Here is a 23,834-nt window from a genome sequence, read left to right on the forward strand (position 1 = left end):
AATGTAAGATATCCTTTTTGGGATAGATTTCAAGTAGGCCTCATATAGCAGAAACTAGTTATTTTGAGAATGGCAAATTTGGGAATAGTTTTTCAACCCAGAACAAAAAATGTGCTTTTACGGTCACTACAAATAACTTGACCAGCTAAAACAGTTCAGATTTGGTTGAATAGAAATGTGAGGCCTGTTTTTTTTTGCGCTGTGTGACAGGTATAGGTTTAGTCACAGAATTAGACTTGTATCTGCACGGTAGCGTGTGTGTTAAGTATTTCTGAATGACACTATCAGCACCTTCAATGTAAGATATCCTTTTTGGGATAGATTTCAAGTAGGCCTCATATAGCAGAAACTAGTTATTTTGAGAATGGCAAATTTGGGAATAGTTTTTCAACCCAGAACAAAAAATTTGCTTTTACGGTCACTACAAATAACTTGACCAGCTAAAACAGTACAGATTTGGTTGAATAGAAATGTGAGGCCTGTTTTTTTTTGTGCTGTGTGACAGGTATAGGTTTAATCACAGAATTAGACTTGTATCTGCACGGTAGCGTGTGTGTTAAGTTTTTCTGAATGACACTATCAGCACCTTCAATGTAAGATATCCTTTTTGGGATAGATTTCAAGTAGGCCTCATATAGCAGAAACTAGTTATTTTGAGAATGGCAAATTTGGGAATAGTTTTTCAACCCAGAACAAAAAATGTGCTTTTACGGTCACTACAAATAACTTGACCAGCTAAAACAGTACAGATTTGGTTGAATAGAAATGTGAGGCCTGTTTTTTTTTGCGCTGTGTGACAGGTATAGGTTTAATCACAGAATTAGACTTGTATCTGCACGGTAGCGTGTGTGTTAGGTTTTTCTGAATGACACTATCAGCACCTTCAATGTAAGATATCCTTTTTGGGATAGATTTCAAGTAGGCCTCATATAGCAGAAACTAGTTATTTTGAGAATGGCAAATTTGGGAATAGTTTTTCAACCCAGAACAAAAAATGTGCTTTTACGGTCACTACAAATAACTTGACCAGCTAAAACAGTACAGATTTGGTTGAATAGAAATGTGAGGCCTGTTTTTTTTTGCGCTGTGTGACAGGTATAGGTTTAGTCACAGAATTAGACTTGTATCTGCACGGTAGCGTGTGTGTTAAATATTTCTGAATGACACTATCAGCACCTTCAATGTAAGATATCCTTTTTGGGATAGATTTCAAGTAGGCCTCATATAGCAGAAACTAGTTATTTTGAGAATGGCAAATTTGGGAATAGTTTTTCAACCCAGAACAAAAAATGTGCTTTTACGGTCACTACAAATAACTTGACCAGCTAAAACAGTACAGATTTGGTTGAATAGAAATGTGAGGCCTGTTTTTTTTTGCGCTGTGTGACAGGTATAGGTTTAATCACAGAATTAGACTTGTATCTGCACGGTAGCGTGTGTGTTAGGTTTTTCTGAATGACACTATCAGCACCTTCAATGTAAGATATCCTTTTTGGGATAGATTTCAAGTAGGCCTCATATAGCAGAAACTAGTTATTTTGAGAATGGCAAATTTGGGAATAGTTTTTCAACCCAGAACAAAAAATGTGCTTTTACGGTCACTACAAATAACTTGACCAGCTAAAACAGTACAGATTTGGTTGAATAGAAATGTGAGGCCTGTTTTTTTTTGCGCTGTGTGACAGGTATAGGTTTAGTCACAGAATTAGACTTGTATCTGCACGGTAGCGTGTGTGTTAAGTATTTCTGAATGACACTATCAGCACCTTCAATGTAAGATATCCTTTTTGGGATAGATTTCAAGTAGGCCTCATATAGCAGAAACTAGTTATTTTGAGAATGGCAAATTTGGGAATAGTTTTTCAACCCAGAACAAAAAATGTGCTTTTACGGTCACTACAAATAACTTGACCAGCTAAAACAGTACAGATTTGGTTGAATAGAAATGTGAGGCCTGTTTTTTTTTGCGCTGTGTGACAGGTATAGGTTTAATCACAGAATTAGACTTGTATCTGCACGGTAGCGTGTGTGTTAGGTTTTTCTGAATGACACTATCAGCACCTTCAATGTAAGATATCCTTTTTGGGATAGATTTCAAGTAGGCCTCATATAGCAGAAACTAGTTATTTTGAGAATGGCAAATTTGGGAATAGTTTTTCAACCCAGAACAAAAAATGTGCTTTTACGGTCACTACAAATAACTTGACCAGCTAAAACAGTACAGATTTGGTTGAATAGAAATGTGAGGCCTGTTTTTTTTTGCGCTGTGTGACAGGTATAGGTTTAGTCACAGAATTAGACTTGTATCTGCACGGTAGCGTGTGTGTTAAATATTTCTGAATGACACTATCAGCACCTTCAATGTAAGATATCCTTTTTGGGATAGATTTCAAGTAGGCCTCATATAGCAGAAACTAGTTATTTTGAGAATGGCAAATTTGGGAATAGTTTTTCAACCCAGAACAAAAAATGTGCTTTTACGGTCACTACAAATAACTTGACCAGCTAAAACAGTACAGATTTGGTTGAATAGAAATGTGAGGCCTGTTTTTTTTTGCGCTGTGTGACAGGTATAGGTTTAGTCACAGAATTAGACTTGTATCTGCACGGTAGCGTGTGTGTTACGTTTTTCTGAATGACACTATCAGCACCTTCAATGTAAGATATCCTTTTTGGGATAGATTTCAAGTAGGCCTCATATAGCAGAAACTAGTTATTTTGAGAATGGCAAATTTGGGAATAGTTTTTCAACCCAGAACAAAAAATGTGCTTTTACGGTCACTACAAATAACTTGACCAGCTAAAACAGTACAGATTTGGTTGAATAGAAATGTGAGGCCTGTTTTTTTTTTGCGCTGTGTGACAGGTATAGGTTTAATCACAGAATTAGACTTGTATCTGCACGGTAGCGTGTGTGTTAGGTTTTTCTGAATGACACTATCAGCACCTTCAATGTAAGATATCCTTTTTGGGATAGATTTCAAGTAGGCCTCATATAGCAGAAACTAGTTATTTTGAGAATGGCAAATTTGGGAATAGTTTTTCAACCCAGAACAAAAAATGTGCTTTTACGGTCACTACAAATAACTTGACCAGCTAAAACAGTACAGATTTGGTTGAATAGAAATGTGAGGCCTGTTTTTTTTTGCGCTGTGTGACAGGTATAGGTTTAATCACAGAATTAGACTTGTATCTGCACGGTAGCGTGTGTGTTAAGTTTTTCTGAATGACACTATCAGCACCTTCAATGTAAGATATCCTTTTTGGGATAGATTTCAAGTAGGCCTCATATAGCAGAAACTAGTTATTTTGAGAATGGCAAATTTGGGAATAGTTTTTCAACCCAGAATAAAAAGTGTGCTTTTACGGTCACTACAAATAACTTGACCAGCTAAAACCCGTGACCAGCCACATCCCAGGCGGTAGCCCTGCTTACTAGGCTACCGTCCTCTCTGGACATTCCTCCCTGAAGCCTATTAGTTAACCTTAGTCTTGCCAAGCCTTGCTCATTACCCTTGATTCCCCACACCTGGTACTTCCCTCTATAAGTCCAGCCCCTTGCACTCCAGTTTGCTGATTATTGAGCTCCTGAGCCTTGATCAAGCTTCTCCTCATCTGCTGCTCTTGTTACTATTGAAAGTCCACTGCTGACCAGGAATTGCCTACCGACTACTCTTCTGCTTGTCCCTACCTACTGAACTGCTACCACCGCTGCCATCCGGATTGTCTGACTACGCTTACTGCCGCCTGCCCTGACCCACCGCCTGCCTACCGACTACGCCTCTGCCAGACTTCCTGCACCTACTACCTGCCTGCGGTCCTTGCCACTGGTCTCCACTCCTACCTCCAGCCAGCGGTCCTCTGACTCAGGTGAGCCTGTCGGACTGTTACAACTTGTATCTGCACGGTAGCGTGTGTGTTAAGTTTTTCTGAATCACACTATCAGCACCTTGAATCTAAGATATCCTTTTTGGGATAGATTTCAAGTAGGCCTCATATAGCATAAACTACTTAGTTATTTTGAGAATGTCAAATTTGGGAATAGTTTTTCACCCCAGAACAAAAACTGTGCTTTTGCGGTCACTACAAATAATTTGACCAGCTCAAACAGTACAGATTTGGTTGAATAGAAATGTGAGGCCTGTTTTTTTTTGCGCTGTGTGACAGGTATACGTTTAATCACAGAATTAGACTTGTATCTGCACGGTAGCGTGTGTGTTAAATTTTTCTGAATGACACTATCAGCACCTTCAATGTAAGATATCCTTTTTGGGATAGATTTCAAGTAGGCCCCATATAGCAGAAACTAGTTATTTTGAGAATGGCAAATTTGGGAATAGTTTTTCAACCCAGAACAAAAAATGTGCTTTTACGGTCACTACAAATAACTTGACCAGCTAAAACAGTACAGATTTGGTTGAATAGAAATGTGAGGCCTGTTTTTTTTTTGCGCTGTGTGACAGGTATAGGTTTAATCACAGATTTAGACTTGTATCTGCACGGTAGTGTGTGTGTTAAGTTTTTCTGAATGACACTATCAGCACCTTCAATGTAAGATATCCTTTTTGGGACAGATTTCAAGTAGGCCTCATATAGCAGAAACTAGTTATTTTGAGAATGGCAAATTTGGGAATAGTTTTTCAACCCAGAACAAAAAGTGTGCTTTTACGGTCACTACAAATAACTTGACCAGCTAAAACAGTACAAATTTGGTTGAATAGAAATGTCAGGTCTATTTTTTAGGCGCTTGGTGACAGGCTCAACTTGCCCCTGATGTAGTATATGGCCAAAAAATAACCACACTATTGATGGTTAAATGCACTTTGGTGACACAGGCTCAGCCTGCACCAGATGTAGTATATGGCCAAAAAATAACCAGACTGTTGATGGTTAAATGCACTTCGATGACACAGGCTCAGCCTGCAGCTGATGTAGTATATGGCCAAAAAATAACCAGACTGTTGATGGTTAAATGCACTTCGGTGACACAGGCTCAGCCTGCAGCTGATGTAGGATATAGCAAAAAATAACCACACTATTGATGGTTAAATACACTTGGGGATAGCTTGTGCTGGCGCACCACAAGCCACAAAATGGCCACCGATCACCCCAGAAAAAAAGTGATCTAAAAACGCTTTGGGCAGCCTCAAAAAAGTGAGCAAGTCGATATTAGCACTTCAATGATCCACAGCTGCAGATCGATCACAGAATGAAGTCTTTTGGAGGAGTTAATCTGCCTAATCTCGCCCTAACGTCGCAGCAGCAACCTCTTCCTATGCTTGAATCAGCAGAGTGACGTGCAGCGCTACGTGACCCAAGCTTATATAGAGGCTGGGTCACATGCTGCACTGGCCAATCACAGCCATGCCAATAGTAGGCAAGGCTGTGATGGCCTCTTGGGGCAAGTAGTATGACGCTTGTTGATTGGCTGCTTTGCAGCCTTTCAAAAAGCGCCAAGAAAACACCGAACCCGAACCCGGACTTTTACGAAAATGTACAGTTCGGGTTCGCTCATCCCTACTCTAGACCACTAGGGAACATACAGTATCCATTGCCCAAAAACGGCAGGTAATTCCCGAGTATCAGTGACCATTCCTGCATGCTACCTCTAGCCTATAATTGATTTCTTTACCCTGCCTCTCTTTCGCTCAGTGATTGGACTTTTGTTTTGCTCCTTAGATTTGTCACCATTCATTCAACCTTCTGGTTTGACTGATGGCTTGGACTTTGCTTCTCCTTCTGGATTCCCATCCCATTCTGACCATTCAGTTCAGACCCACAGGTGTTGACTATATACCCTCATGTTCCTCATTGCAGATGCATCTTGCTGCCAATTGGTGAATATTCTTAGAACTATGACCAGAAAACCCAACTGGTTAAATCCATACCTTCTTGTAAATGTCCCTGGTAAGGAATGGGAGCACCTCTTAGATCCTAAACATCACATTATTCAGCACAGACTAACTGCAGTGCCAAGGTTCTACTTTACAAGGTTTATCTTTTCTTTGACCTTGACCACCAGGGGTTTAACCAGTAATGTCTAACCTGGTTTTTACCACCAGGGATGTTTAATTTAAAAAATATATATATTTTAGCTTACCGTTAAGGATCTTTAACTTTTGGACATCTCTGGACAATTGGAAAAGAAAATTATTTGGTTATTGACCCAAACAAAGATGAGGGTATAGTCATACTTCAGAAATTCTGGAAACTGAAGTGGTCTGGCTGGCGTGGGCACGTCCAGCAGAGACGTGCCCCTGCCCACCCTGCCCCTTGCAGGGTGTAAACTAAAACTGACTCTAGCTAACTCCACCCTTCGTTCAAAAAGTAGGACTAGCCTACCTCCCTACAGAGGGGGTTTAGAATGAAATGGAAAGTTCCATTCTATCTAAGTATAGCTCTGCCGTATTTGCTGCCACCTGCTGGTGAACCAGGCATATTACATGAACATAACAGTTGCATAAAGATATTAACATTGCACCTGGATGGAAATATACAGATGACGTTGTATTAGCCCAAAAAAGACAGTAGCAGGGTGCAGGAGTGGAAACACCACTCTGGGGTGTTACACTTGTCTCCTATGTTTGTATCAATATTATTCTTAATATTTTTAATTATTCTCTGTTAAGATGCATTATGATTTTAGATAAAATATTTAAAAAGATATAATAAACATATTCAATCTGCTATGTGAGGGTGATTTAATATAACATTGTTGTCCTCCTGAATTTTGTCTGCTGCTGCTCATTTCTATACATTGCATGGCTTTAGTTGTGATGCTGCTCCAAAATTCTGGTGCAATAATACTGTTGCAAAGTAAGCCAGCTAATAGCATGTATAAATCTAGGGCCCGTTTACATGGGAAGATGAACGGACAAATTATTGGGAATTAACTTTTGTTTGAATGCTTAGTCCTGATTTGGCACAGAAAATCATTGTTTATAGGCAGCATATGGCCCTGTGTAAAAAGAGGTGTGCTGCAGACAAACAGTGAAACTACAATACATGGAGTTGAACAATCATATTAGTGATCATTCATCTATGTACATGTAAAGAGGAGATGAATGCAGCTAAACGAATGGCCATTGTTTCTTCTTATCCTTACCTTTTGTATCGCCCTATGTAAAGGAGCCTCTAGACTAGATGATCTAAAGATACTTCACAGTTACCAGCCAGCATCAGCCACTTTAATTTAAAAAACTAGTTTATCTTTAGACTTGTCTAAATCATAGGCAGTACTAGTAAAACTGCCCAAATATGTCAATTAACAATGGTGAACTGTATAGTGCTGTTACTTTCTGACCTACAGATTAGCATATTTTATGCTTAATTATGCTTGTCAATGGAAAATTCTGTAATACTAATTGCTGGCCAAAACACATGAGGCCTTGCTGCCTAATATTAGCCTATGCTAATATTAATTGTTCATTGAATTATTTGTTTTAATTAGAAACTAGTTTCTCATCCAATGTAACACTAATTAATAGAGACAAGAAAATTTGTTGGCGATTCACTTTTAGAACATTCCTCTACTAGTGGACTAGATTTAATTACCTCAACTTACATGTATCTACTTGAGAAAATGGACCTTGTGGCCTTATCTACCTTTTATTCAATCAATCATTTTAAAGTAGGAACATGCCTCATGTGGCAAAAAAGTTCCCACCCACCATTTGAAAACTGATGCCGATAGATGCAGTGTAGAGAACAGGCAGTATGTTTGCCTCATATCCAGGATGCAATCAGCCCACTTCTGTCTGTGACATTTATGTATGCAGTGCACAAGAAAAAGGAAATTGCGACACTCACCTTCGGATGTAAAAAACATTTTCTTTATTCTTCCATTATAAAAAGCTGCAAATGTCAAAAATTGTCATCAGCCGTTTCGCGCTTGTATGCGCTTCCTCTGGCCTCAGTCTGTATGTGTGTGCAATGCAGGTCTTAATACAACACCTGGTGCTCAACCCGCCCACAGGTGAGGTCGTCACTCCCTATACTGGGAGGTTACTAGCAGTAAAGACCAGAGTGCACCACATATATCCACAGACCCTTTACACAAAAGAACGCCAACCTGATATCCAAATACCAACACAGAAAGACAATCTACAAAAACACTCCCATGTCCAATTTTTCATTAAGTCCCAGGGGTCCCGTCGCTCCAGAACGGAGTATCCACCTTCCTTCTCTCCTCAGTAGTTCCCACTCTCTGTCGCCCCCTTGTGTTGGAGGTGGCAGTACCTCCACTCCTGCAAACCTCAGAACTCTACGATCTCCACCGTGGGCCTCATTCACATGTTGTATAAGATGGGGGACCCCTCTGCCAGTATTTAAGGTATTTAGATGTTCACCGAACCTCTCAAACATACTACGGATGGTTTTCCCAATATAGAATCTCCCGCATATACAAGATATTACATACACCACAAACTTCGTTTGGCAAGTAATCAATGTGTTCACCCTGTGCCCTTAAACCCCCAAAGGACACCACGTCCCACTCTGGGTTAAAGGCACAGAACGAACAGTTTCCACAGCGTCTATTGCCCTTAGGCTGAAGGCTGTCTAGCCACGTAGTCATCCCATGTACAGTGAAGTGACTACGAACCAACCTGTCCTTCAGAGTATGACATTTTCAAAATGCAATTAACGAACGAATATCCCTTATACTCTCCAAGCTCTCGTCCTGCTTCAGCGACTCCCAGTGGGTCCTCACTACTTTTTTAATAAGAGTCGCCATCGGACTGAACTTAAATGAGAAAACAAAAGGTTTTGAAGTAATACGCCCTTCTTTTTTAACTTGTCGTCTTTCTGCGGATTTTTCTGAACTCACATCAGTAACCATAGAAAGGGCCTCATTCAATAGGTCCGAGGGATAGCCCCTAGCAGACAGGCGTTCCCTTAGGTCCAAAGACTGTCTCCTGAAACCCTCCTTGGTCCCATTGATGCGCCGCAGTCTGACAAACTGACCATAGTGGACAGCCTTTTTTACATGAATCGGGTGGTAGCTAGAAAAATGTAACAGATAGTTAGTTGCCGTGGGCTTGCGGTAGCACCCTCGGCAACCAACTCTCTCCCCACTGTGTGGATATGAGGACATCCAGAAATTCTAACCTGTCACCTCCATATTTGTATGTGAATTTCATGTTCATGGCATTTACGGTGTTAATATGTTTAACGAAATCCGTAAAAAGGACCTCCGTCCCTGACCATGCCATAAACACGTCATCCACATACCTCAGGTATAACTTAATATAAGGGAGGTTGTGGAGTAGATGTAACGATCCTCGAACTTTGCCAAAAATAAATTTGCGAAGGTACATGCGACGGGAGTCCCCATCGCCGTACCAGACTTTTGAGTATACCAGGAATCCCCGAAGACGAAGGCATTATTTTTTAAAACCAGGCCTAAGCCTTCTCTGATAAAATTCAGCTAGGCTTCACTTTTATCCGTATTTTTTTAAATCGAGACTACGGATTCTATGCCTTCGTATTGGGGGATCTGAGAATATCGGATTTCCACATCTAGGGACACCAACCGGTACTCCCTCTGCCACACAAAGGATTTCAGTGTCTGGAGGAGATCAGCGGTGTCCCTGAGGTATGAAGGGGCCTTACTGACCATAAGCCTTAGCAACCAATCAAGGTATTTTGAGAGTGGTTCGGTCACCGACCCGACCCCCAAGACAATGGGTCTGCCCGGGGGCCGGGTCGGCGACTTATGGATCTTTGGGAGGAAATACCACGCTGACTTTCTAGAGAACAGCGGGAGGAGAGATTCAGTTTTTTTCCTAGATAATATACCTCCCACAACCTGTCTGTGCAAAAAAAACGCGTAGTGTGTTCTGGATCTTAATGGTTGGATCTGACTTCAATTTTACGTAGATGCTCGTGTCTTCGAGTTGCCTCCTGGCCTCTGTAACGTAATACTCTTTTGATAGCAAAACCATGTTACCCCCCTTGTCTGCAGGTTTTACAACAATGTCTTCACAATTTTTCAACCATTTAAGTGCTTTCCCCTGTTTCTCGGTAATGTTTTTACCCGTGCGGGGATATACCAGTGCTTTAACATATTCTAACACCCTTTTTTGGAAGACTTCAATGCTGCCCCCGGCAGACAAGGGGGGATTAAACGTGGACTTAAGGCCACCAGTGAAAAACTCCCCAGGAACTTCACAAGATCTGCCTCCTAGATCCGACTCCATTAACCATTCCAGTAAAGCTGTCTCATCGGCGCTAAACCTGGTATCAATGTTAAAGCCCAAAGGGCCAATGACAACAGGTTGTTCGCCCTCATGAGAAGACTGACTTGTTGGTGGGGTATTTTTAAATATTTTCCTCAGATTAAGTTTCCTCACCGCTTTAAAAAGATCAATCTCGAACGCGACCGGGTCGAACTGCTCCACCAGGCTGTAATTCAGCCCTTGATTGAGGACTTCTTCACACCCCGGCGGGACAAGTTCACCACCACATTCTCTTCAAACCCCTCCACCTCTTCCTCATTTATCATCTCCAAGAGACCTGTTTGCGCTTCTGACTCTGTCTGGTGACCATACCTTCTCCTCCCCTTCCTCTTCCCCCTGCCCCTCCTGATGCTTCTCCTAAAGGGTTCCTATCTGCCACAATTCCTGACATCTCACTATTCTTGTAGTTGGTCGGCTGACTGACTGGATTCTGAATCCGTTGTCCAATAATAGTTTTTCTTGTTCCATTTGAAGCGTCTCTTCTTCTGGGGCTCATTTCTATTACCCCATGTAAATTGCCTGTCCAAGTCATAGTCTTGTTTGTCTCTATGGAACTTGTCCCTTTTTCTTTCCTTGATCTCACTTTGGATTATCACAAGTTTCTTATCAAGATGTTTGTTGAAACTTTGTAGATGATTCTCTGACAAGCGTATTCTTCGAGCAGTTCTTGGTTTTAATAGCTCCCCCGTGTTTCTGTATACTCCTTTTCATTGCGGTCTAAGACAGTCTGCAATATCTGCATAGAGAATGTTAAATGCATGTCCTTCCATTTGCTGGCAAAAGCTGGATCATCTTGAAATTGGGCCATTTCTTTGTAGATATGAAGACCCCTTGGTACCCGGTTACTCTCCCTATAAGATTTCAGGGAGCTAACCGTCCAGTACAGGCAGAAGTCTTTTTCTGCGAGCTGCGTTGCTCTCAATTCTAAGGCTTTTGTTCCAAAGCGTCCTTGTGATTACATTGCATAAAGAATGTGTCTGTCCCTTCTCTCCCCTTCGTTATACCTTGGTGCGGTTCCTCTGGCTGTGTGACTTTGAGACATTCTAATGCCACGTGTGCTCAACTCCACCACCAGCACTATAATAGCATAGGGTATAAATCAAAAATCAGACCGTAGAAAAAAATTGAGTGGCATTACGTGAATGTCATAACAGTCTTCTACTGATAGTGTCACAAATGCAAACCAAAGCATATATAATGAAACATCCAGTGGTGCTCTGCATTGACAGGCAATATCTTCAAGAATCCAGTGCACAAGAAAAAGGAAATTGCGGCACTCACCTTAGGATGTAAAAAACTTTTTTTTATTCTTCCATTATAAAAAGCTGGGTCAGCGGGACAGACAACATAGAATGCAAATGTAAAAAATTGGCAACAATCATTTCGCGCTTGTATGCGCTTCCTCTGGTCTCAGTCTGTACCTTCGCCAATTTATTTTTGGCAAGGTTCGAGGATCGTTACATCCACTCCACAACCAACCCTTTCCTCCCTTATATTAACTTTCACCTGAGGTATGTGGATGACGTGTTCATGGCATGGTCCGGGACGGAGGTAATTTTTACGGATTTCGTTAAACATCTTAACACCGTAAATGCCATGAACATGAAATTCACATACAAATATGAAGTGTCAGGTTAGAGTTTCTGGATGTCCTCATATCCACACAGGGGGGAGAGTTGGTTGCCGAGGGCTACCGCAAGCCCACGGCAACGAACTCTCTGTTACATTTTTCTAGCTACCAGCCGATTTATGTAAAAAAGGCTGTCCACTATGGTCAGTTTGTCAGACTGCTGCACATCAATGGGACCGAGAAGGGTTTCAGGAGACAGGCTTTGGACCTAAGGGGCCGCCTGTCTGCTAGGGGCTATCCCTCGGACCTATTGAATGAGGCCCTTTCTAGGGTTACTGATGTGAGTTCAGAAAAATCTGCAGAAAGACGACAAGTTAAAAAAGGACGTATTACTTCAAAACCTTTTGTTTTCTCATTTAAGTTCAGTCCAATGGCGACTCATTAAAAAAGTTAATTATATGAAGAAAAAGACCAGCACTCGCTGGATAAGATAAGATAAAAAGCTTCTATTCTTTATTGCCACATGGAGGACACAAGTGATGCGTTTTGACTCTACAAATCGAGTCCAAGTACAAGACAAACAAAGATTTAAATAGCCCGCTGGTTCTGACGTTAAAGGACGTGGCGTCAGGTAGTCAAGGCAATGCATACGGTATACAATGGTCATGTGTACTGACGACGCAGATCTGACGTCACAGGATGTGACGTCCAGTCATCATAGTAACATATATACAAAAGGAAACCATCATGCGGGCTACAATACAGACGGGAATACATGAGGTAACAGACTGACAGTGACAACATTAGTATAAACAAGAGTTCTTTCTAATAATGTCAGTAAAGAATTTACGACATGCAATTAATTTGTTAAAGGGTTAGGCCTCTTTCACACTTGCGTTGTCCGGATCCGGCGTGTACTCCACTTGCCGGAATTACACGCCGGATCCGGAAAAACGCAAGTGTACTGAAAGCATTTGAAGACGGAACCGTCTTCCAAATGCGTTCAGTGTTACTATGGCACCCAGGACGCTATTAAAGTCCTGGCTGCCATAGTAGGAGCGGGGAGCGGGGGAGCGGTATACTTACAGTCCGTGCGGCTCCCCGGGCGCTCCAGAATGACGTCAGAGCGCCCCATGCGCATGGATGACGTGATCCATGTGATCACATGATCCATGCGCTTGGGGCGCCCTGACGTCACTCTGAAGCGCCCGGGGAGCCGCACGGACGGTAAGTACACTGCTCCCCCGCTCCCCACTACACTTACCATGGCTGCCAGGACATTAGCGTCCCGGCAGCCATGGTAACCACTCTGAAAAAGCTAAATGTCGGCTCCGGCAATGCGCCGAAACGACGTTTAGCTTAAGGCCGGATCCGGATCAATGCCTTTCAATGGGCATTAATTCCGGATCCGGCCTTGCGGCAAGTGTTCCGGATTTTTGGCCGGAGCAAAAAGCGCAGCATGCTGCGGTATTTTCTCCGGCCAAAAAACGTTCCGTTCCGGAACTGAAGACATCCTGATGCATCCTGAACGGATTTCTCTCCATTCAGAATGCATTAGGATAATCCTGATCAGGATTCTTCCGGCATAGAGCCCCGACGACGGAACTCTATGCCGGAAGACAAGAACGCAGGTGTGAAAGAGCCCTTAGTATAACATGATGTAATAATAAAATAGAAAACCTGCATGGATAATTATTCGGCGATCATCACGTCTTCTATAAAAGTAAAGGGGAAAATAAAAAAATATATTTTTTTAAATATATTCATTGATTAATGCACCTCACCATTATGAATGGTAATTCCCTACAGGTTAACAACAGCATGTTATTTAGGAGAAAATCCCATTTACAATAAGCAATTAAGCTCATATTCACGATTCAAGCCTCTTGGATCCAGGGTCTGCAACCTATGGATCCAAAAGGCTTCACGTTTTTTTAACATCTGAATTCTATCTCCACCCCTGCGTGGTGGTAGTATTTGTTTTATAATTTGAAAGCGCAGTTGAGATATATTATGGCGACATTGATCGAAATAAAAGGGATCCCGGCAGCAGTAAATTATTTTTACGCATGGTTGACTTATGTCTTTCATGCAAGTTGATGTTTCACCAACATATACTAGCCCACGTGGGCATTTCAAAATATATATTACAAAATTGCTGTTACATGTGAAAAAAACTTTTATGAGAATTCTTTCTCCTGTATCTGGGTGAGTGAGATATTCTCCCTTGATGACACTAGAACAATGAATACATTGCAGACAGGGGAATGTACCCCTCTTGGGTGTAGATTTAGTCATCTGTCGTGATAGATTTTTGCAGCTCCCTATATCAGCTCTAATTATGGTATCTCTTATATTTTTAGACCTTCTATAGCATACCATGGGTAAATATACGTTGCTATGACGACTGGACATCACATCCTGTGACATCAGATCTGCGTCGTCAGTACACATGACCATTGTATATGCGTTGCTTTGACTACCTGATGTCACGTCCTGTGACGTGAGAACCAGCGGGCTGTTTAAATCTTTGTTTGTCTAATATTTACTTGTTTGACAAAGACTCGATTTGTAGAGTCGAAACGCGTCACTTGTGTCCTTCATGTGACAATAAAGAATAGAAGGTTTTCATCTTATCCAGCGAGTACCGGTATTTTTGTTCATTTGATTGTGGGACGCCGACCCTGGACACATGTACCGCGTATGAATTAGAAAGGAGTGCCGGCTGTTTCTCTTTGTGGATTTACTTGGCTTTCCAGCGGGAGCACCCGATCACATACGAATCATCAATGACTTTGCCTACAGTGAGGACAGGGCACGAGAAATTGTGTCCCAAGTTACTACCAGCGCTGCATTCCTGAAGACCTCTTCCGCTGAGCTGTGGAGTCGTGAACTGGAGAGGGAATCCAGAAAGCTGGTATCGTGGGAATTACATGAGGCCACTCTGGCGGAGTACTGTAGAACCTGCAGGATACCACGTGGACTGCGGGCTAATCTCAGACCTACCTTTTTTTGCGACAATATTGATTATTGTACCCAGTTTTCAAGCATTTTAAATAAGTGTTCACAGAGTCGGACTGGGGTACCTAGGGCCCACCAGTAAAATTTATTTTGGGGGCCCACCATACGGATACATTCAATTATAATAAATAATTTAACACGTTTTTTTATATGATCATAGAGGTGCTGCACATTGAATATATGTATGTAGTGCAGTAAGTCTACTGTGTTATGTGCCACTTGTGTAGGGGGTGGGAGACTAGGGGCCCACCTTGCTCAAGGGCCCACAGGGGGATTCCCCTGTACCCCTGTTGGCCAGTCCGAGCCTGATTGTTCATATGATTTAATGGTCCTTACAATTGAATACCTTGCAAATGCTATCACTGAAATTAAGGTGAATATTGCGTCCATTGAACAGCAGTTACAAGATTCGTTAACAACAGACGACCTTTCTGCTTTAAAGACCAAAGTGGAAAAAACTTGCGCTGATCTCCAAAAAGATATAGAAAATATTAAGCGCCATAAATTTGCTAGAGATTCAGAGGATTATCAGACCACAAAGATTTACAGATGGCAAGATTCTGTGGGAACTGCAATCCCTCTGTCAAGACGTCCTATGCGACGAATGGACTCAGTCTTCTGGCTCTGGGAGCGATTATACCTCTGGCGCACGTCATCCAGTGCCTTTTTTAGGGAAAAAACTGTGTTACACCAAAAGAATACCCGAAGAGCAGGCCGCCATTATAGGAGGTGTAATCGCCCCGAGGACAACCCGGTCCTAGGTATAGAAGAGACTTTGATTTTCAATATTTCATCTAAAAATATAAGTCCCATTCAGCTGTGAGTATTACAAAAAGGACTATCCTTCAGTCCAACAGGACATTTTGATAGTTTTGAATTGGAAATGGATTGTCAGAGTTTTTTTCCCCGCAATGTACGGTTGAAGGCACACTTTGGTACAAGTGACATAATATCTCCCCAGGAGGTGTTGGTTGATACAAAAAAACTGACATTACAATTAAATTTAAGAATTAAGAGTAATTTTTTACCACCAAAAATTAACCACCCGGTGGAGACGTTTATATCACTGGTCCAGAGGGATATAACACAATTATTACATGATTGCAAACAAGGTAATCTATATGTATCACATAATTTGACACAGTGGTGGTGCCCTTGTCCTAATAGATAAGGATTATTATGTCACAGAAATCCTGGGTCAACTAGCAGATAGAGATACTTACCAGCCTTTAACAAAAGATCCTGTTTTCAATATTAAACAAAAACTGGTTGATCTCATATTGGAGTTTAAAGATAGAAATGTGTTGGATGATAAATTATGCAATTTTTTAATCAATCAGCATCCAATTACACCAGTATTGTATACCTTACTGAAGGTTCATAAGTCTTTGATACATCCCCCAGGAAGCCCTATAGTGGCATCCACTGATTCTATTTTGTCCCCTCCTGCTATTTTTCTAGAAAAGGTTCTTACACCTCTAACTAAAACAACACCTTTTTTGTTGGATACTAGTCATTTTCTCAGGGAAATACAGAATGTTATAATGCAGAGTGGTGATCTGTTGGTGACTTTTGACGTGTGCAGTCAGCATATAAAAGGTCTTGTGGCAGTGGAATGGCTATTGGAGTCTTTAACTTACACAAACCAGGGTAAGGAATTTTTTATGCTCCTTTTGGAGATTGTTAAAAGAAAATTAATTTCTGTTTCAGGATACATTTTATCAACAACAGCGGGGAATCGCTATGGGCTCGAATGCCGCACCACCATACGCAAATTGTTATATGGCCTGGTTTGAACACACACATTTAAACCCTTTCGCTACCAGCGGTGTACATGTGAACATGGCGCCCGCTCACACGTGCAGCGGGCCTCATGGCCAGCAAGTCTCTGCTGTTTCAAACAGCAGAGACCTGCGGATAATTACCGTGACCGGCAATAATGTTGTGGTAATTAAAGGCTTTAGATGCCGTGATCAAGTGAGAGAACAGCATCTAAATGTGCAAAAACCCGGCAGCTCGCTCTTCCAGGCTTTCTACCGACAGTCCCTGCGGCCAATGGAGGCATCGGTTGTTGCGCTGAACACTATGAGCCTTGCTGACAAGGATGATAGTGTTCATGCTGCAATTATTATTTTGGCCACCAGATGGCAGGCCAGGATAAGAAATTAGCAATTTGCAATCCAAAACTCATTTAAAAAATTCCTCATTGTACAAAATTTAAAATTAAAACACTTAATATATAGGCTCTCATATGAGCTTCAAAATCATCCCAAAAAAAAATAAAAAAAAATATATGAAAAATAAAAAAATATAAAAGTTTAAATTACTTCCCTTTCCTTATAATTAAAAAAAGAGATTGTTAATTACTGCCTGAAGAACGTATTTAAAAGAAAATAATAAATCGTTTATTAATCTCAGGTTAAAACGGGAAAATCTGTATATCACTTTGCGTGACTATCAGGCTCCAGACTCCGGTGATGTGGTATAGGAGTTAATTATATCCTCCACACAACCAGAAGTCTGGACTAAATCCCTGTACCAGCTAGCTCTATAACTCACGCCAAATAGGACTGCTTCAACCATACACCTGAGCCTGGTTTAAATACAAAAACCGTGTCCTGACTCCCTCTCCAGTAACTATTGGCACCAACGTGCTAGCTGGTACAGGGATTTAGTCCAGACTTCTGGTTGTGTGGAGGATATAATTAACTCCTATACCACATCACCGGAGTCTGGAGCCTGATAGTCACGCAAAGTGATATACAGATTTTCCCGTTTTAACCTGAGATTAATAAACGATTTATTATTTTCTTTTAAATACGTTCTTCAGGCAGTAATTAACATATATTCAGTGAACGTACACACCAGTATTTATTCGTGTGAGATAGTTTAAAAAAAGAGATACCTAAATAACAATAAACATAAACATCATGGATATCACAGCTACCAAAAACGCCCATACTATTAAAATATAAAAAAAATTCCAATATGGCGAATGGTGTAATGAAAAAAAGGGTCAAAATGGCCAATTTTCGATTTTTTCATTGCTTCTCTTACCCCACATTTTTTTATAAAATGTGATCAAAAAGTCACGCACACTCCAAACTGGTATGAATAAAACGAAGTATTGTCCCACAAAAAATGAGCCCCTAAACAGCTCAGTAGACATAAGTATAAAAAAAGTTATGGGGGTCAGAATATGGTGATGTAAAGATTTTTTTTTAATCAAAGTTTTGAATTATTTTTACACTATTTAGACATAAAACACCTATACATATCGGGTATTGTTGTAATCATACTGACCAAGAGAATGAAGGGCATGGGTCAGTTTTGCAGCAAAAGAAACCCTGTGGGAACAAAACCTGTAAAACGGTGGAGGGATTGTGTTTTTTTTCCAATTCCACCCCACTTGCAATTTTTTTTACTGCATCCCACTACATTTTATGCTATAATTAATGGTGGCATTAAAAAGTACAACTTGTCCCACAAAAAACAAGCCCTCATACAGCTATGTGAAAGGAAATATTAAAAAAGTTATGGCTCAAGGAAAATAGGGAAGAAAAATGAAAATGCAAAAACAAAAAACCCTCCGGTAGCGAAAGGGTTGAAATTTGCTAGCAGCTAATTTTCATTCTTGTTCATTACGAAATAAACATTCATTCAGAACTGTAGAGTCAATGAAAACTGTTCCTCATCTCTGTTTTCTATTATGTGAATTTGCACCAGTGCTGCAGATTTGTAGCTTTCTGATACAGCTATTGTACAGTAAGTTTCATAAATAGCCACTGGACCATAAAGCACATGATTTACATAACCAGCATGTTTCAGCGTTTTCTTTATTCATGTTTCTGAGCTTTGAATCCATAATGGGATTACGAAGCATCTTGATAAATATATTTCATACTGTAGCTTGTAATGCAGATAGCAAGTATATGATCCTACAAACAAATCACATTAATCATACAGCCTTTTATCATTATGCATAAGGGGTTGTTTAGTATCTAGGCGAGTATTATAAATAGTTGCATAGTTTGAAAAAATGTATGCCTTCCGTCTGCTGCCCATTAAGATTTGGCACTTGTTCCATTTGTTTGAATAGGTTCTATGAAAACTATAGGAGGGGGGGATTTATTATGTGATTTGTGCATAAAACTGGCATAAAAAGTTACAAATTTTATTTTACTCTGTTTATTTTTACACCAGTCTAGCTATCTCTAGTGGATGGGGTTTGGGGCCCATGGTCAACAATTGACTGTAATAGTAAATTATAGCATAAATCTATGCCAGGTCATAGTTGGCATAGATTAGCATTTCTGGCACATGGACAGCTAGAAAGGTGCGCTAAAATTATTAAGAATCCTGCACCTGTTAGTAACTCAATTTATTCTACTACACATAAATTTCCCCTATGTTCTGCTCTTTACATGACCAACTGACAATTATTTACATAATTAGTGTGCTCATATATTACCCAAAACACAATAGTAAATATGGTCAAATTCATTTCTCTGGGATTTTACAGGGTTAGGGTTCTACTTTTCTTCCAGAAACAGCACCACTGTTGTCAATTGGTTGTACACTCCTCAACACTGAAATTGCAACATTAAGAAGAACAGGTAAGGTTATGAGGAAGTAGCAGCTGTCGCTAACATCTGCAAATGATCAAATTTTCAAGCACCTAGCTCCAATCTGTGGCATGTGGGAGGGGCATAAAAGTCAGATTGAAAGCAAAGTTTTATTGCCACATGAATTCTCTAAGGCTACTTTCACACTAACGGCAGCCATCTCCGGCAGGCTGTTCCGGCGGGTGAACAGCCTGCCGGATCTATGCTGCCAATAGTCAATGGGGCCGGAGCGGACTTCAGGTGGCACGGTGCACTAACTGCAGCACGGATCTGGCAGGCTGTTACCTTGCCGGAACAGCCTGCCGGAGAAGGATGCCGCTAGTGGGAAACTAGCCTAAGATCGGATCAAGTTATGTGGGATGATTGTGCAATGCTTCCTGTTCATCGACGTGCCAGGTTTCACCACTTGTCACAAACTAAAAGGAACAGAATCATTGAACTGAGAGACCTTGGTTTATCACTTCGGCATATCACTATGTGCCTTGGATGAGATGTCTAATTTAACTTGCCAGAGCTGACCCATTCACACATGTTGAGACACTTTTATAATGTTTATTTACAAAAGGTCCTAGGGACCGCTGGTTGTCTCTTAGATACATGTGCTACTAGTTTTTCAACTTAAAACATAACGTTTATTTTCTCATCATAAAATCATTCCTCTAGTTTTTCGAGAAATTAAAACTGTCAGCTGCGCCACCCTAGAGACTGCTGATAGACAAATAAACACCCGCTATTTGTTCGCGGTGTAGGTGATCTGTGGCGGTACGGATCAGTACTCTCTGTACCCTTCGGGCTAGAAACTTCTAGATAGTACAGCTATTCTAATACAGCCATATCCAGGGTGCACATACTGTTTAAAAACTTTTCACATGCTGCCCCCCCGACATGTTTTGCTAACTCATTTGCGTCTTCAGGGGTTGCGGGCAGTCTGCGAACTACAATCACAGCAAGAGGTGCACAGAGACGAACCTCTGCAGTGTCTGTGTGGGGCATGTAGTGATCCTTTCTGTATTGCAAGTGAAATTTGATGTCACATTCCAAACCCAGGGCAGAAAACAGTGGCTACACAAGCCATCAGAAGGCGTTTGCACAACACTGGGCTACAAGCCAGATATCCACCTACAGATGTTCGATTGACTTCATGCCACTGCTCTCAAAGGCTATAATGATGGGCAGCCAGGCAGCAATGGAGGCTGGAATGGAGGTCTATACTCTTCAGTGATGAGTCCTGCTTTTGTCTTGGATGCAATGATAGCTGGAGATTGGTCTGGAGACCACATGAATAGGCCTTCACAAGGAAACATCACACCGGACCTATTCCCAGGATTATGTTGAGGTGTGGCATCATTTACGGTTGCCAAACCCCTCTGGTCTTCATTTCAGGTACACTAACAGCTTGGTGTTATATTGATTTGGTCAAGGAACCAGTGGTACAGACATTTCTCCAAAGTGTCTCAGGAGCTGTTATTTTGCTTGTGCTACTGTGTGCAGCCTGGATGGCATAAACATGCTATTATGGGCTGCAGAGTCTCTAAACTTTTCTCCCATCGAGCATATCTGGAACATCATTGTTTGGAAATTGCAGAGTAACCTGCCAGCAGTGGATCTTGATGCTTTGCGTGCCCAAGTGTATTCAGCATGGCAGATCATTTATTAATAACCTAATTTAAAGCATGCCAAGGAGGCATGTAGTGCTCATACTTAATACTGAATAAATCGAAATGTTTTGAATATGTTGGACCCATTTTTATCATTTTGTATTGTAAGGGTATTTTGGAGAACTGATTGGTTTAGTCCCCTTTAATTTTGTCTCTTTTATATTACCTTTAATATTCTGTGTAATAAAGGCTTCCTTGTAATGTAATGGGTTAGAGATATTTAGTAGTCATCCCCCATTGTGCTGATAAGACAACATTATTGAGTGATCTCAGAGGGGCTCAAAGATATACCTCTGGTTTGCACCAAAATTAGCTGACAATCCATTGAAGACTTTATTATAGATAGGATGTAAGTATTGATTTCCCCTATCTCTTGTACACCCTGGGGTGTTGTCCATGTGCTAAGACATAGCGAGTCCTACCCCATATTGCATATGTAGGCCAATAATGATTATTTACTTACTATTCTGTTTGTGATTTGTTTATTTTATCTTATACTTAATCATACTTAGGCTAGTTTCACACTTGCGGCAGGACGGATCCGACATGCTGTTCACCATGTCGGATCCGTCCTGCGGCTATTTCGCCGTGCCCCCTGGCCGCCGCTCCGTCCCCATTGACTATAATGGGGACGGGGGCGGAGCTCCGGCGCAGCACGGCGGTGCACGGAGAAAGCCGCCAGACAAAAAAACCTGACATGCAGTAATTTTAGTCCGGCGGCTTTCGCCGTGCACCGCCGTGCTGCGCCGGAGCTCCGCCCCCCTTATAGTCAATGGGGACAGAACGGCGGCCCGGGGCACGGCGAAATAGCCGCAGGACGGATCCGACATGGTGAACAGCATGTCGGATCCGTCCTGCCGCAAGTGTGAAACTAGCCTTAGTAAATATATTTATTCACTTAGCCTGCATAAGCTTATTAATTCTCAAATCTTTTGAATTCACATTTTCAAACACATTTGCATAACATTAACATGTCTATCGATCATGTGTATCTGGTACTACAGTATGCAATCTGATTTTATGTTTATGGGTAGAGATTAATGAATTTTTAAGAGAATGGAGACATTCTTGCTTATTGTACATATTGTAGAAAATTAATTAATAATTAATAATGTATAATTAAATGTTCATGTCTGACAGACTCTGATGAATAGAACTATAACTGTAATTCATACCCCTGTTTCTATAAGAAAATGAATTCTCTGATATTAATGATGCAGTTCACATTAACTAAAACCCAAGGCCAAAATTATCCTTTAACCCACCTTTTTTTTCTAATATGTGCTTTGCCTTCTGCTAATCTACAGTCTGTATCTATTACATCCGCAATGTATTTTTATGAAAAAAATGCTTTTCTCATTTCCTCATTGAAGAAGGAAAGTTGGGGCTTTGATCTGATTTCATTACTAAATGTCCTTCAAAATCTCTGAAGATAGGATTGTTCTCTGTAATGTTTGTGAGATAAAGTCTTAGAACGTGTCCTAGTAAAAATCAGATGCAAACTATTGAAGAGAGTTGGGTATTAAATATAATTAAGATGTTACATAACCCTTAAATTAAGCCAATGACAGACACTAAGAGAAATGTTACAAAGAAAAAAATAAGGGGTTGGGTCAGCACAACCTGCCTGCAGGTGCAGATCACTATGGCGAAATACATATACAAACGGAAAATACAAATGTGATCGCACACTACATCCAGCACTCTGCCCTCCATGCTGGATAAGACATTGGTTTATATTTTGGCCAAAGCATAGTAAGCCACTCACCGCGTCAAGGTTGTCTCATGAGTGGTCCCTAACTCTTGTTCCTACCTGTTCATGGGCCATGACAGCCACATAAAATCCAGGGAATGCAGGTCAGCATGCAAGCCAAGTACACTTTGCTTGTAACCCCGTCCGGTGCCATTACAGCTTTCATCGGATCCAGGGATGCAAGTACCAACATGCATGCTGAACCCACCATATACTTCTCCTGGAGCCAGATGGCTAATGGTAGGTTCTATACAAGCAGACTCAGTTTTATACTGACTTTAAAACCAGCCTCAAGGACAGATTAACTGGTCAGGTGTGCAATGACTCCAAGGAGATCGCCACGCCTCCAATATATACTACAAAGAAAAAAATAAGGGGTTGGGTCAGCACAACCTGCCTGCAGGTGCAGATCACTATGGCGAAATACATATACAAACGGAAAATGCAAATGTGATCGCACACTACATCCAGCACTCTGCCCTCCATGCTGGATGAGACATTGGTTTATATTTTGGCCAAAGCATAGTAAGCCACTCACCGCGTCAAGGTGAGTGGCTTACTATGCTTTGGCCAAAATATAAACCAATGTCTCATCCAGCATGGAGGGCAGAGTGCTGGATGTAGTGTGCGATCACATTTGCATTTTCCGTTTGTATATGTATTTCGCCATAGTGATCTGCACCTGCAGGCAGGTTGTGCTGACCCAACCCCTTATTTTTTTCTTTGTAGTATATATTGGAGGCGTGGCGATCTCCTTGGAGTCATTGCACACCTGACCAGTTAATCTGTCCTTGAGGCTGGTTTTAAAGTCAGTAAAAAACTGAGTCTGCTTGTATAGAACCTACCATTAGCCATCTGGCTCCAGGAGAAGTATATGGTGGGTTCAGCATGCATGTTGGTACTTGCATCCCTGGATCCGATGAAAGCTGTAATGGCACCGGACGGGGTTACAAGCAAAGTGTACTTGGC

Source organism: Bufo bufo, chromosome 3 (genome assembly GCF_905171765.1).
Source record: "Bufo bufo chromosome 3, aBufBuf1.1, whole genome shotgun sequence".
Classification (NCBI taxonomy): Eukaryota; Metazoa; Chordata; class Amphibia; order Anura; family Bufonidae; genus Bufo; species Bufo bufo.